The 14,618-nt window shown below is 48.0% G+C and overlaps 1 pseudogene; it reads right to left on the bottom strand.

The window, feature by feature from the left end:
• Positions 1-691: 691 nt before the first annotated feature.
• LOC137649858 (uncharacterized) lies at positions 692-2,129 on the bottom strand (annotated as a pseudogene).
• Positions 2,130-14,618: the final 12,489 nt, after the last annotated feature.

Raw genomic sequence — 14,618 nt, 5'->3', positions numbered from 1 at the left:
CTGATGATGACGACCCTGTCCTAGTATGTAGTTTGTTGGGACAGGCATTTACAAAACTATTGAATTCATTATTTCATTCTGTTAAAACTTCCCGTGAAAAATTCGGGAGCCTCTGCCGTTTATGGGGACAGCCCTTCGACCGGCCGAAAATCGAGGTAAAAAGTCCGAAATCGGCTCTTTTTTTTACGGGAATGATTTGTTAGATAATGTAGATTGACGGGACAGTATTAAATTGTAAAACTGAATGATTATTGAAATCGAGTCAAAAAAGTCCGAAATCATGACGTGTCCTTAGAAACTACAAACTTAACGAAGGGGTAAATATGTAGATTGACGGGACAGTATTAAATTGTAAAACCGACGGTTCATGGATGACTGAAATGTGCGAGAAAAATGGACAACTAACCCAAAATTCCCCTCCTAACCTGTCCTACAACCCATGTCCTTACCTTCATCGTGAACTAAACGGGGGGGCTACGCCCCCCTGCGACCCCCCAAACACTGTTGCTAACATACAAACCCCACAAACCAAACCTAACCAATCCTAGTAGTTCCCAGGTCACTACCCCTACCCGGGGGCAAGCCCCCGGACCCCCTTCGTAAGTCTCTCACCTACAGAAAAGAAGCTTTGGGCAGCACTCAAAATTATATCTAATCCACATGATCATATTCTAGGTTATTCAGGCTTACCTTAAATTTCGTAATCGCTAAAACCAAAATCCTCCGGTTCTTGGTCCTTCAACCTCTTCTGGGGTGGAGGATTATGAGGAGGACTTGAACTTTTGCGACTAGTGGAAGGTCGGGCGTCGGTAGCTGAAGAACGGCTGCTGGATGGACGAACGTTACTTGGAGGAGGACTTGACCTTTTGCGACTAGTGGAAGGTCGGGCGTCGTTAGCTGAAGAACGGCTGCTGGATGGACGAACGTTACTTGGCCGAACATTAGAGGGAATCGGCAAGTAGAGAGGACTGGCTTTGAGCGGGTACACGCGCTTGATGAGCTGTACAAATGCCCTGAACGGACATACAGAGTTTTCTATATATCGCTTCCTGATACAGTACTCCGAAATAGCTTTCGTACAACGATTTCTGGGTACCGAATCTTGGTAGCACGCTCCTTTTGAGAACCCGCCATTGCGATTCTATAGTGTTCGTATGCACGGTCGGGTCATCAGGATCAACGAAGTTAACACTGTGGTTTACAGTAAAATGTTTAAAATCATGGTCTTTGACTTTGCCATATCCTTTCCAGCAATCGGAAATGATAGTGGTCCCGGGAAGAACGTGCTCTTTGAGCGCCGAGATCAATGTTTCCGCGTTACGTTTCTTAACCACTTTGAAAAAGGTTTCGCGTGTTTCCCGGTCAATGCCCCCAAAGACCCAGGTTCCTTCGACATCATGCCCGATGTTATACTTCCTCTTGCCGAACTTGCTCTCGTCCACTTCCACAATGTGCCCTGGTCCACCAATTTTCTTATTGTCCAAAATCAACACTTGTTCACACACTCCTCGGCAAAAGTTGTACCAGTCAACGAGAGTGTGAGAACCAAGGTGTTGGGTCTTCAATTGAACACAGTATTGAGGATAACGATGAACCCAACAACACGTGAGAAGAATGATATCACGTTCTTCGAGGTGTGAGCCCTCAAAGAATGATTTATGCCGCATTGTGAACTTTCGGCGACACTTGCGGTTCCTACACCTCCAGAAATAATTGGATTTTCCATTGCCCACATTGCAGCCATCACGCATGAGGGCCACATCACCTGTTTTACACTTTTTACATGTACCTCTAAAATCCCCTAAGAGGCCTTCTCGAAATAAATAGTGAAAGAATTCGGGGGTAACACGAGTGAAATCATGTAGATGTAAAATTCCGAGAGTCTTAATTGCATCAAGCTGATCAATACTGGAGGTAAACTCGAAAATATCACTCACAGAGAAACTATACGGAACAGGTCTATCCATCACGGCGGTTAGAGCTGGAAAGGGTCGGCTGTAGGTCAATCTCGGGTCATGGGGGGGGATTAAAAATTTGAAATCACGCGGCCCACGAAAGGATTAGTTCGGTTGCTTTGTTTGACACTGGCTTTATCAGACGAAATATCTAAACTAGATGTTGGATAACCTAACCTTTGTTTGTATATAAAACAAAATAGTATTCAGCATAATTTTGGGACGATTTCGAAAGAAATAACAATCTTAACAAGAGATTAAAATGAAAATTGTTGGAATTAGCGAAAACATACGTACGAACATCGAAAACTGTTCATGCTTGCGCGACCAGCTGATATGCGAATCGAGCGCCGCCAAACGGGTGTTATTATAATCAGGCAGGAAACAATGATTGCGGGAAATTTTACGACCGAGTAAGTTGGCCGTGGCTTCAGCGTACGACGCATTGTAACGGCCTTTTTCTAACATAACATTTCATGATAAATATCCCAGCAGTATCAAATGTCACTAAACATGACGTGTCCTTATAAACTACATACTTAACTAAGGGGTAAATATGTAGATTGACGGGACAGTATTAATTTGTAAAACCGAACGTTTCTTAGACTGGGATGACACGGGCTCTGTCTATCGGGAAAATTGGAAACTAAGCAGGAGCTACCCGTGACTTGCGTACGGACCATGCTGAACTTAGAAAATATTGCCGTGGTAAAGGTAAATTGTGTTATTAGTCTAAACGATAAATTAACATCATATTATGGTAATTTAGAAAATTGTAAAGAACATCAACCCCATAATGAAATACGATTTGGCTAGTAATAAGAAAGATATCCCTGTCCCCATAAACGGCAAACACCCCAAAATTCGATTGGTGATGATTTTTACTCTATTTTCTGACGATCGCAACCCTGTCCTAGTATATGAACTTAGTGTTTACAGGGTGGTTGGAAAATCGATTCTTATAGCGGCGAACAGCTATGAATAAGCCATTTCCTGGTGGGAGGCGGCGTAAACATGCCCTTTTTCTTGTGTTTTCCATATAATAGGTGTTTTTGTGTGAAATACAGTAGCGGTTTTTTTTTTTGGGGGGTGGGGCTGGAGTTTGGAGTCCAATAGCTCAAAAACGGTCATTTGCTGCCGGTTTAAACCATCACAAACGTTCAAGATGCCATTTCCACACGGGGGAAGATGTGCCATTTTTCTCGTGCTCACCAAATAATAGGTGTTTTAGTGTGAAATACTTTTGGGGGGCGGGGCTGGGGTTAGGAGTCCAATAGCTCAAAAACGGTCATTTGCCGCCGGTTTAAACCATCAGTAACGTTCAAAACACTTATAATTACAGCTTTTTCCAACACGGAGTACTTACCTCAAACTACTTTCTTAGGAGTATCTGGGATCTCCTCCCAACCGACCAGAATTTTGTGTAGTTTACCCTACTCCCATTTTCTATGCTGGGTAACCTCTGGCAGAGTGATACGCGCCATGAGGTGACCCGGGGTCAGAGAGCATGCTTGCTCAGGTCTCGAACTACAGTAAGTTTTCTGGTCGCGTTGTGATAACATCTCAACGCTCTCTCCTTACCCAGTGCGACCCTTTTTGTCTCACGTGGTCCCGTTGTGTTCATTCCATACCCTTTCCTTCCCTTTCCCTCTGTGTTCGTCGTGTAGGGGCAGCTTATGTTCTCCTACAGCTACGTGTCCGGAGTGCGAGTTCTGGAACGAGGTGCAGTGGGTGCGCTACGGCACCAAGAAGAAGAAGGCGTCCAAGAGGTCACCTAGGAAGCCTCTCCTCTCCTCGCCACTTGCTTCTCCCGATGCCTCGTCGGATAGAGCTTCTCAGCCACCTTCCCCTACCCAGAGTAGGGGACGAGGTAAGTCAGTTGCGGGGAAGAGGCCCATTGCTCTTCCCCAGGAGTCTAAGATTTCTGCTAGTGGGGATGTTTGTCGGTCCAGGCAAGTGGGGGTGCCTGAGGGAGGGACGGGAGTGTGTTCGGAGGAAGGAGTCCTGGTGCCAGCAGGGCCCGTCTCTTCCGATGATCCTATGTGGGGAAAGGCTGCCCCCTTCATGGGCCTGTATTTCAGGTACGTCTGCAGCCAGGGGAGACGCCGAGATGGAGGACTCATCATCATCGGATCCCCTCGCATGGGCGCCGTCGAGGACGCCTTTCAGGTCGCCCATGAGACTGGAGGAAGAGTTCGAGGCGTGGTTCCCCAGCAAGAAGTTACCTCGCTCTCCCCCAGTGCCTTCAGCAACGTTCCCTCCCGTCTTCTTGGAGCCTTCATCACCTACGGACCGACACGAGGAACCACCAGCGATGCGGGACTACTTGGACCCTTCGGTGCGGTCCTACAAATCTTCGGGCTCCTCTTTCAAGTCATACTCTTTCTCCTCGGAGGATGGAGCGCCGAGGTACCAGTAGAGGAGGCGAGAGAGGTCCCACAGAAGGAGGTCCCGTTCCCGTTCCAGATCTCGCCACGCCAGGAGGCACGCTAGATCCCCCAGAAGGAGGCACAGAAGAAGCCGTTCCCTTAGGGAGGAATGGGTGCGTGTCGTTATCCCACGCAGCCACCTCCTGGGAGCTTCAGCAGTTCCAGGTACCTCTGGCGGGCTCTCAAGGGCTCGTTCTTCCGCTCCGAAGTACGTCCCCTACAGCAGGTCCGAACTTCGGAGGGAATCCTCACTTCAGGCTCCGGCAGAGAGGCATAAGCCCGCGAAGGTTCTGACTCCATTCGCCCAGCGGAGAGAGTCGCCCCTTCGGTCTGCCAGCCGTGTCCCAGCCTTCAAGACTTCGACAAGCCAGCCAGAACGTGAAAGACAACCAGTAGCCACGAGGAATCCCGGAGCAGCTCAGTCCTCTGTGGGGAGAGACTAGTCCAGGACGGAGGACTCAGTCCCAGCGGCGATGCCCGTCCTCCATCCAGAACCGCCGAAGTCGTACCACGACAAAAGGATGCCTCCACCCCAAGTGGGGCCCCCCGTCGTAGGTGCACCTTCGCAGGCAGAGGAGCATCCGACGGAAGGCTCTGCGGACGAGGCCTCCACGTACAGAAAAGTACTAGCCCTCATCAGTCGCCACCACAGGCTAGACGAACCGAAGCCCGCGACGGATGAGGACTGGCTCTCGGGCCTCAGCAGGTTGGTAGATACCCCCGTGCAGTAGAGGCCCTCACTGGCTGGCTCCCTAGAGCTCCTTCGACATCCTCGCGGTATGTCTCCTTCAGCAGACCCGATCATCGGCGGAAGTCATCGCACCAGGTCTCGGTCGACAGGCATAAGCCCGTGAAGGTTCCGACCTCACCCGCCCAGCGGAAAGAGTCGCCCCTTCGGACTGGCAGCCTTGTCCCGGCCTCCAGTTCTTCGATGGCCCGCCTTGAACAAAGGAACCAACCAGCCAGCACGGGGAAGCCCGCAGCTCCATGGATCTCCGCTGGAGCGCCATCCGTCCAGCGGAGGCAGCCGCTGGCTCGACCCGTCAGCATGGCATCCATGCCCGGTACCACGACAGCTCCATTCAGGCTTTGTGGTCAACCGCTGGTATGCCAGGGTACTCACACCCCACGGATTCCCCGGGAGGAGGTAGACCCATGATGGCTACCTCCGTCCCAGTGGCTCCATCCGTGATGGAGCCAGCCACTCCATCTTCCTGGCCAGCCCCATCCAAGCATCGGAGGCGGCCGCTGACACACCCATGACGGCTACCTCCGTCCCGGCGGCTCAATCTGTGATGGAGCCAGCCGCACCATTGTCCCGGCCAGCCCCATCCAAGCATCGGAGGCGGCCACTGACATGGTAGGGTACTTACACATCACGGATTTCCCCGGGAGGGGGTAGACCCATGACGGCTACCCCCGTCCCGACGGCTCCATCCGTGACGGAGGCAAAGTGGCTTTCCTCCCTAGCGGGTCGAACAGGGCTCTTGCCGCTCCAGTGCCTGCCTCAGTGGCCGCTGGAGAGGCCCCCCCGCATCTTTGCCCAGTTTCTCTTCGGCTCCGTCCGCCCGTCGGATGTAGACGTTGGCACACGTAATCTTTACCTCGCCTTGCTCCCCCGTAGAGGAGCTTCGACTCCACAGTTAGCCTTCAGACCGTCCTACTTGGGCTCCAGGAGAGGGCGTTCAGGCCGTGCCTCTCGAAGGAGGTAGGAGGGGAGGCCCCCAACTCCGGCCGACGCCTCAGGTGGGGGGATGCCTCAAACGATCTTGGCTAGCATGGCGGGACCATGGAGCGGATCCGTGGACCGTAGCGGTACTAAAGGAGGGGTACAGGTTGCCCTTCCTAGCGGACCCCCCCCCACCTCTGATCCCAGATCAACATGCGGAGTGGTTGGCACCCAAGGACCCCTTGAGAGTAGCAGCATTGCAGGAAGAAGTCTCGGCAATGCTGGCGAAAGGGGCAGTAGAACCAGTCAAGAACCCGGGTCCAGGGTTCTACAGCAGGCTCTTCCTGGTGGAGAAGGCGACAGGGGGCTAGAGACCAGTCATAGACCTCTCAGCCCTCAACAAATTCTTGTGCAAGACCGACTTCAAGATGGACACTCCGAAGTCGGTCCTAGCGGCCTTGAAGGAGGAGGACTTCATGATGTCCATAGACCTCAAAGACGCCTACTTCCAGGTCCCTGTCCATCCCTCCAGCAGGAAGTACCTAAGGGTAAAATGGGGTACCCAAACATTGCAGTTCAGAACCCTCTGCTTCGAATTGTCGACAGCCCCTCAGATCTTCACGAGGGTCTTCGCAACAGTTTCAGCCTGGGCACACGAACAGGGCATCCGCCTGATTCGGTACCTAGACGACTGGTTGTTGTTTTCAGCCTCAGAGGAAGTACTGAGGGAGCAGGCCGCGAAGCTCCTGCAACTCTGCAACGTCTTGAGTATCATCATCAACCTGGAGAAGTCCCCAGTTGATACCCTCTACTAAGATGACCTACCTAGAGATGGTCCTTGACTCCCGGTTGGTGAGAGCCTTCCCCTCCGCGGAGAGACTGGACAACCTAGAGCAGATACTCCGGCCCTCCCTGTCGGGCCAGCCCAGGAGAGCCAAGGAATGGGAAAGACTGATAGGACTCCCCGCACAAGATAGTCCCGGTGTCCCCGGAGACGAAGGAAGTCCTGGAGTGGTGGCACGTCAGAACGAACACCCTCAAGTAAATGCCCTTCACAGCCGACCCTCCGGAGATGCTCCAGTTCACGGATGCATCCAAGGAGGGCTGGGGTGCCCATCTTCTCGGCAAAACGGCTAAAGGGAAATGGGAAGTCGAGGAGAAGAACCTGCACATAAACGTGCTGGACATGATAGCCGACAAAGGGCGTGCCTAGAGTTCGTCCATCTACTCCGGGGAAACGCCGTGGCTCTGATGTGCGACAACGCCACGGTGGTGGCCTACCTGAAAAAGCAAGGAGGACTGAAGTCGAAGGAACCGTGCAGTCTCACGGAGTTCCTAGAATGGGCCGAAGTGGAACAAATCAATATTTCAGCCAGGTTCAGTCCGGGGAAGAGGAATGTCCTGGCCGACGGCCTCAGCAGGATGGGTGAAGTGGAAGGGCCCGAGTGGTCCCTACACCCAGAAGTGGCCAAAACCCTCATCCTGAAGTGGGGCTCACCGGTGATAGACCTCTTCGCCACGAGACTAAACGCACAGTTCCCCATGTTTTGTTCTCCTGTGCCAGATCCAGCAGCAGCGTTCGAGGACGCTTTCCTACACCCTTGGGACAACCTCGGCGTTTACGCCTTCCCTCCCTTCGGGATGCTCAGACAGGTCCTCAACTGGGTGAGACTGGCGGTCAACCTGTGGATGACTTTGATAGCGCCCTGGTGGCCGGAGAGAGAGTGGTTTGCGGATCTAAAGGAACTGGCAGTCCTTCCACCTTGGCCACTTCCAGACAGACCAGACCTTCTCCGGCAGCCTCACTTCCAAAGGTTCCACGAAAACCCTTGGTCCCTCCGCCTTCATGCGTGAAGGTTATCGAGCGTCTCCTGAGAAAGGAAGGATATTTGTCGAGGACGGCATCGAGGATGTCAGGGTACCTGAGACGTTCGTCAGTCGCGGTGTACCAGCCAAAGTGGGCTACCTTTACTAAGGGTTGCTCCTCGAAGAACATCAGGCCATTAGGGGTCTCCATTCACGAGATAGCAGACTTCCTGGCCTATCTCAGGGACGAAGTGGGCACGTCCATCCTAGCTATTAAAGGAGTCCGGGCAGCGCTGGGCCAAGTCTTCCTCCTGAAGGGCATCGACCGAGGTGCCTCCAGACATATCTCAATGCTCGTCAAGAGCTTCGAGCAGTCGTGTTCCCCTCAAGCCACTAGAGTGCCCCAGTGGGATGTGGCTAGGACACTGAAAATGCTTTCGGAACCTCCCTTCGAGCCTCTCAAGACATTCTAGACAAGGAGCTCACCTTCAAGACAGTCTTTCTGTTTGCTCTGGCATCAGCAAAAAGAGTAGGTGAGATTCATGGCCTGTCTTACGAGATCTCACACTCGAAGGGCTGGCGAGAAGCTACCTTCAGATTCTTAACCTCCTTCGTAGTCAAGACTCGGAATTCAGCTGTTTGGGACCCCATTTTGAAGGGTTCTCAGTGCCAGCTATCCCGCGTTCGGACAACCCGAGGGACTTGCTTCTGTGTCCAGTCAGGGCAGTACGGAAGTACCTAGAGAGGACGGCCAAACTTTTTCCCGAAACCAAGAGTCTGTTCGTCTCCTCAGGACTGGTGAAGAAGCCGGTCTCCAAAAATACGATCTCCTTCTGGCTATGCCAGGTGATCATGTAAGCCTACAGCAGTGCAGGGGTCCCTCTTCCAGGAAGGCCTAGACCCCACGACATTAGAGGACTGAGTACTTCATCGGCTTTTGAAAGAAACTTGGCAGTGGGCTAAATCCTGAGGGCAGGTACATGGTCTAGACAGTCTACCTTTACCTGTTCGAGGAGATCCTTGGACGAGTTCTCTCTTGGTCCCACCATTTCGACGCTCCAAAAGATTTAAATGTGTAGCCCCGGGGAAGCCGCGGGCGGTAAGTCCAAGAGACAGGTTCCTTCCTTACCCCTTTTTTTCCCCTATATGACCCTTAAATCCTTTAACTGCCATGAGATACACTGTCAGTGGAAGAATGCATCTCCAAGGATTTTTGCAGAGGTGGGTTACTTAGACACTAGAGAGTTTTTTGCGTAGTTTTCCCTATTTTCTCGTGTTTCCTTTGGGGTCAGCAGAACCTAGCCTCCTATCTAGGTTACTTTTCTCTCCTCTTCACGGTCTCTAGGTCTGGAAGGCCACTCCCACCTCCTAAGGTGTAAGTCTCCTAAGAAAGTAGTTCGAGGTAAGTACTCAGTGTTGGAACAAATCACAAATTTTAAGTAATTTGTATTTTTCCTAACAGTACTTACCTCGAACTACTTTCGGGTTATGGCCCGCCCATCCTGCCCCGAGTGCCTTACAGGACTTCGTAGAAACCTATCTGTCATAAACTTACTGGAGCTTGAGACCTGAGCAAGCATGCTCTCTGACCCCGGGTCACCTCATGGCGCGTATCACTCCGCAAAGGTTTCCCCGCATAGAAAACGGGAGTAGGGTAAACTACACAAAATTCTGGTCGGTTGGGGGAAGATCCCAGATACTCCTAAGAAAGTAGTTCGAGGTAAGTACTGTTAGGAAAGATACAAATTACTTAAAATTTGTGATATTTTCTTTTTTTTATGCCAAAAATCATTGTTTTAGAAAAATTTGCCTTGGTTTGTACTAAGGGTACTTGTCTACAAGAGCACACTCTCCATTTACTCCAAAATTATGCAGACCTACAGCTCTCCTCTTCTTGTACAGTAATTAGGAGGTTCTTTAGATGTGTGAAAGCAAAATATGTTGAGCAAGGGAGGGGTTATAAAAAAACTAGCTAGCTTTCCTCACTAAACGACCTGGAACTGACATCGTCAACATAGTCATCCTAACAGAAGTTTTTGATGCCAGTGTACATAAACAGAAATTCGTGATGCCTGTGTACATTTGATAAATCGTATACAGCACAAGTATTCAAAATATATGCTAAATTAGAAATGGAGTAATTACTCAGAAGTGTCACTTTACACTTTTGAGTAATTACTCCATTTTTGATTTTATGCTGTATATACTTTATTTTGAATATATATCAAATGTACGCTAGCATCACGAACTTCTGTTTATGTACGCTGGCATCACAAACTTCTTTTACTTTGACTTGCTTTGACGGCTGCTTTTCCGGTCTCATACAGCAAGGGAACCCCACTCTCTACAGGACTCTACTGTCGTTTCATCTTGTTCATTCAGAGTATTCAACATTTTGTATTACGCATTATTGCTCATTTACTGTTGAATCGTCACTGTCAAACGACTCTCGGAATAAGAGTTCAGTTTCCTCTTGAAAGCCCTAATGTCTTCAATCATTCGGATGTCTTGGGGGAGCTTATTTAAAGGCTTTGGAGTCTACAGTAGATATATATTTAGGTTCCAATAGTTGGAAACCATCTGTAACTATTCTTGTGTCAGCACAGTTTGTTGGCTGCACAATATGTAGCAATTTTAAATATAAAACTTACCCTCTGGTTATATAAGAATGGCTAAAGTCTCTTGACGCCCCGGCAGAAAACTCAAAATCTCGCGGCCATCACAGATATGCCAGGTGTACACTAGCACCCTCGCGGTACTACAGGTAGAACTATACCAAACCCTTCAGATCTTCTCCTGCCGCCATTGCTGGCTGTACTATTGGAAATTCTCTCTCTCTTTATTACTCTGTTTGGACGTTATTTGGTGATGTACTGTACTACGTTTTTTGAGTTTGGGCTTTCGCTTAATTGATTTCATTTTCTTTTACTCTTGAAATCTTTTTGTTTGGAGTTATATTAAATAATTTAACCTTTGTTTTATGTTTTCGGGCTCTCTCTTAATCTTTCATTATGGCCGACCCCTCCCCTGTAATTTGGAAGTGTGTTAAAGGTTGTCGTACTCGACTTCCAAGGGCTTCTGTAGATCCACATAATATTTGCATTAAATGTAGGGGAAAATCATGTTTTAAATATTTAACTTAGCCGGTGGATATATATATATATAGCTAACGTCTCCGACGGTCGACAGATTAAAAAAACTCGCGAGCGAGCGCCGTGGTGGTTGCTGGGTGTGACCACTAGCGCCGACTGCCGGCCAGGTACCGCATATATTTCCCCAGGAATTCAGTTCTTCTCTGTCGGTTGGAATGACAACATTGGTTCCGCTCGCTATTAACCTCAAAGTTTTCAACTAATTGGTGAAGTACTTTTTTCATGGTTTCTATGGCTTTCGCCGTGTTGGATTATTCTCAAACAATAAGATCTTCAATAGAAACTTTTTGAAAGGAGAGAAAAATTTTTACCCCCCTTTTTTTTATCTCTCTCTGGATTTTCCATAGAGAGAGAGGAGATGGCTGACCCTTCCTAAAGTGTACGGAAGTGTGTTACTGTAAAGGCTTTTAGTTTTTAGTAATTTTATATTTTTTATAAGCGACCTATGCCTATCCTTTGTAGGCGGTACTGACTTGGAAAACAAAGTTAAGCAACGTTGAGCCCATTCAACTTTTCTATTCTTATAGATTGATGGGATTAATATTTTTAGAAAATATTTTAAGTGATTTTTTGTCTTAAAATTTATTCTTTGAATAGTCTTCGTTCTGTTTTCAAAGATGAACTAGCGTTAAGTTTATTTATGCTACACAGTTTGCTCTTTATCGTTACGATAGAAAGAGAATCACGGTGTCACTTTGCAGAAGAGTTAATCGATTTTGACGTTTAGTTTATTCTTCTTAGAAACTGAAGTTTTTTTTTTTTTTAAATACTTTTTAAAAGGGACATGTTATTTTGCATTTCTTAGTCCTTTTAGTATTTTTCTTAAGTCAAATGACCTTTTATTGACGAAAAGTAAATGAGCCAATACTCTCGTGATAAGAACCGTGTGTCATTGAAGAGAGAGAGAACGATCCAAATCTTTGTTCTCGTCCCAAGTCTCTATACAAGGAGTTTGGGAGTGAGTATCGTTGTTCTTCTCTATTCAGTTATTTACTCTCGTTCCAAGTCTCTGTACAGAGAGAAAGAGACAGAGACGATAAAACGTAGTCATTCACGTTCTAGTTTTTGTTCTCATCCCAAGGCACTGTACAGTGAGAGATAGAAAACGTAGTCCTTAGCGATCTAGTTTTTTTAGTCTCCTCCCAAGTCACTGATCATTTTTAACTTTATATATTTCCATTTTATTATATATATGTTTATTAATTTTTGCATGTGTGATACATTATGTACTAATAAGCTTACATTACACGACATATTTCGCAATTCTAACCTTTTGACTTAAGGGAGAATTGCTTGCTTCAGATAGAAATCAGCTTTATTCATGTCTAATGTGAAATTATAAAAAAATGCGAGTGTCCGTGAAGAAAGTGCGAAAAACATGTTCACTGTTGCGGAGGGTTCGTCTGTTCGTGCTTGTCGCTTACCCAGTCCGAGACCTCTTTCAAGCTCCCCAACCCCTGGGACGTTGCTCCTCAAGCACGTCCTTACCATAAGACAGGAGAGACTTAAGTTCTTCTCGTCTTCCGATGACTTTTCTTAAATCTTGGCCTAAGGTTTCGAGACCGTAGAAACGTAGATTAGTTCCTTCAGAACAAGATCAACGTCCTGGCTGTAGTCATTGGGACAGCCCAAACCGTATTCCCTCATCGGAGGATAACGCTCCTATTAAGCGATCTCTTTTATCGTCCAGTTTTGTGGCCCCGGAGGTCTATTCTGAAAGTCACGATCCCGTTTTGCTTTCTGGTCGTTCCAGACGTGACGTTTATTATGAGAGTCCCGTTCATAGCGATGACGTTCATGTACAGACGTTACCGACGTCACTATCTATTCCGAGTGCGGTTGATCCGAAGTTAAGTGTTTTGCAAGATATGCAGTTAAAGCTTTCTTCTTTAATGAAAGCTTATGATCCTGTTCCTGTGCGAAAGGATCCTTTGCTTGCTGTACGTCACGGTTCTGGAAAACGTGATTCAGGTCTCCAACCTTCTAAACGAGATTTGGTACGTCACGCTGACGTTACCCTTAGTGTCAGCTTTGCTGTTAAACGAGATGCAGAGCATAAATCTGGACGTAACTTTGATCGACAGTCATTTAAGTCGAGTCGTAACTTTGATCAGCAGTCACTGCAGTCCCGCCGAGACTTTGAACTTCAACCACCGCAGTCACAACGTGACGTTGAGCTGCAGGCACGACGTGACGTCGAGCGTCAGTCACCGAAGTCACGATATGGCATCGAACAGCAGTCACCGTTGTTACTACGTGACGTTGAACGTCAGTCACTTCAGTTACGACGTGTAGTAGAACAACATTCTCTGCAGTCACAACGTGACATCGACCCTCCAACTTTAACTTCTGATCATATACAAGTTGATGTAGCCTGTCAGGCTTTACCTTCATGTCATCTGAATATAAATCTCCTTCTCGCAAGACTTAAGATTTATCAGATGATGTGCCTTCTGAAGAAGAAGTTGATGACCCCCTTTCACCTGATGTACCTTTGGGGATTCATTCAGAAGAGGAGGAACCTAGGGTTGTCCAACAATCCCTTGATTTAAAAAAAATTAAGAATATCTTTAGGGAAATTTTTCCTACTCATTTTATAACGGCTGCGCCACGTTCTCCGCCGTCTGAGTTTACTCTTGGCATGACTTCTTCGACTCCTTTATATACGAAGTTAGTTCTCTCTCGTTCTTCCAAGAGAGCCATGCGCTTACTGGGAGACTGGTTGGAATCCAGGAGAAGTTTAGGAAAGATCTGCTTTTGCTTTTCCTCCTTCTAAATTAGCTTCTCGCTCGAGCATCTGGTATGACACAGGAGAAGTTCTCGTCTTGGGAGTACCTGCCTCTGCCCAGGGAGATTTCTCAAGCCTAGTAGACTCTCCTCGTCGTCTAGCCATGAGACGCTCCAAGATTTTATGGTCTTCTTCAGTGCTAGACCATTTCCTGAAAGGAGTTTTTTCGAGCGTACGAAGTATTTAATTTTTTGGATTGGTCCCTGGGAGCCTTAAGTAAGAAGGACTCTCCAGCGAACAATGATATTGCTGTACAAATTATGTCATGCATGGACAAGGCCATAAGGGATGGCTCCAATGGACTGGCAGCCACGTTCACTGCAGGAGTACTTAAGATGTAAGTGCACTCAATGTGTTCATTGTAAAGACAAAGTTCACGATGGAGACTATCAAATCTGTTTTGGCAGCAGTAAGGGAAGGCGACTGGATGGTCTCTCTCGACCTTCAGGATGCAAACTTCCACATCCCGATTCATCCAAACTTTCAACAATATCTGAGGTTTGTGTACGGGAAAGTAGTGTACCAATTCCGAGCACTGTGCTTCGGCCTCAGCTCTGCTCCTCTTGTTTTTACAAGGCTCATGCGAAATGTAGCAAACTTTCTACATTTGTCAGGGATCAGAGCCTCCCTTTATTTGGACGACTGGCTAATCAGGGCGTCATCATTAAATCGCTGTCTGGAGAACCTCAAATGGACATAAGACCTAACCAAGGAGTTAGGTCTCCTAGTGAACGTAGAAAAGTCACAATTTACTCCATCCCAGACAATTCTTTATTTAGGGATGGAGATACAGAGTCGAGTTTTTCGGGCTTTTCCGTC

Source organism: Palaemon carinicauda, chromosome 11, assembly GCF_036898095.1.
Source record: "Palaemon carinicauda isolate YSFRI2023 chromosome 11, ASM3689809v2, whole genome shotgun sequence".
NCBI lineage: Eukaryota > Metazoa > Arthropoda > Malacostraca > Decapoda > Palaemonidae > Palaemon > Palaemon carinicauda.
This window is presented reverse-complemented; position numbering and strand designations above follow the sequence as displayed.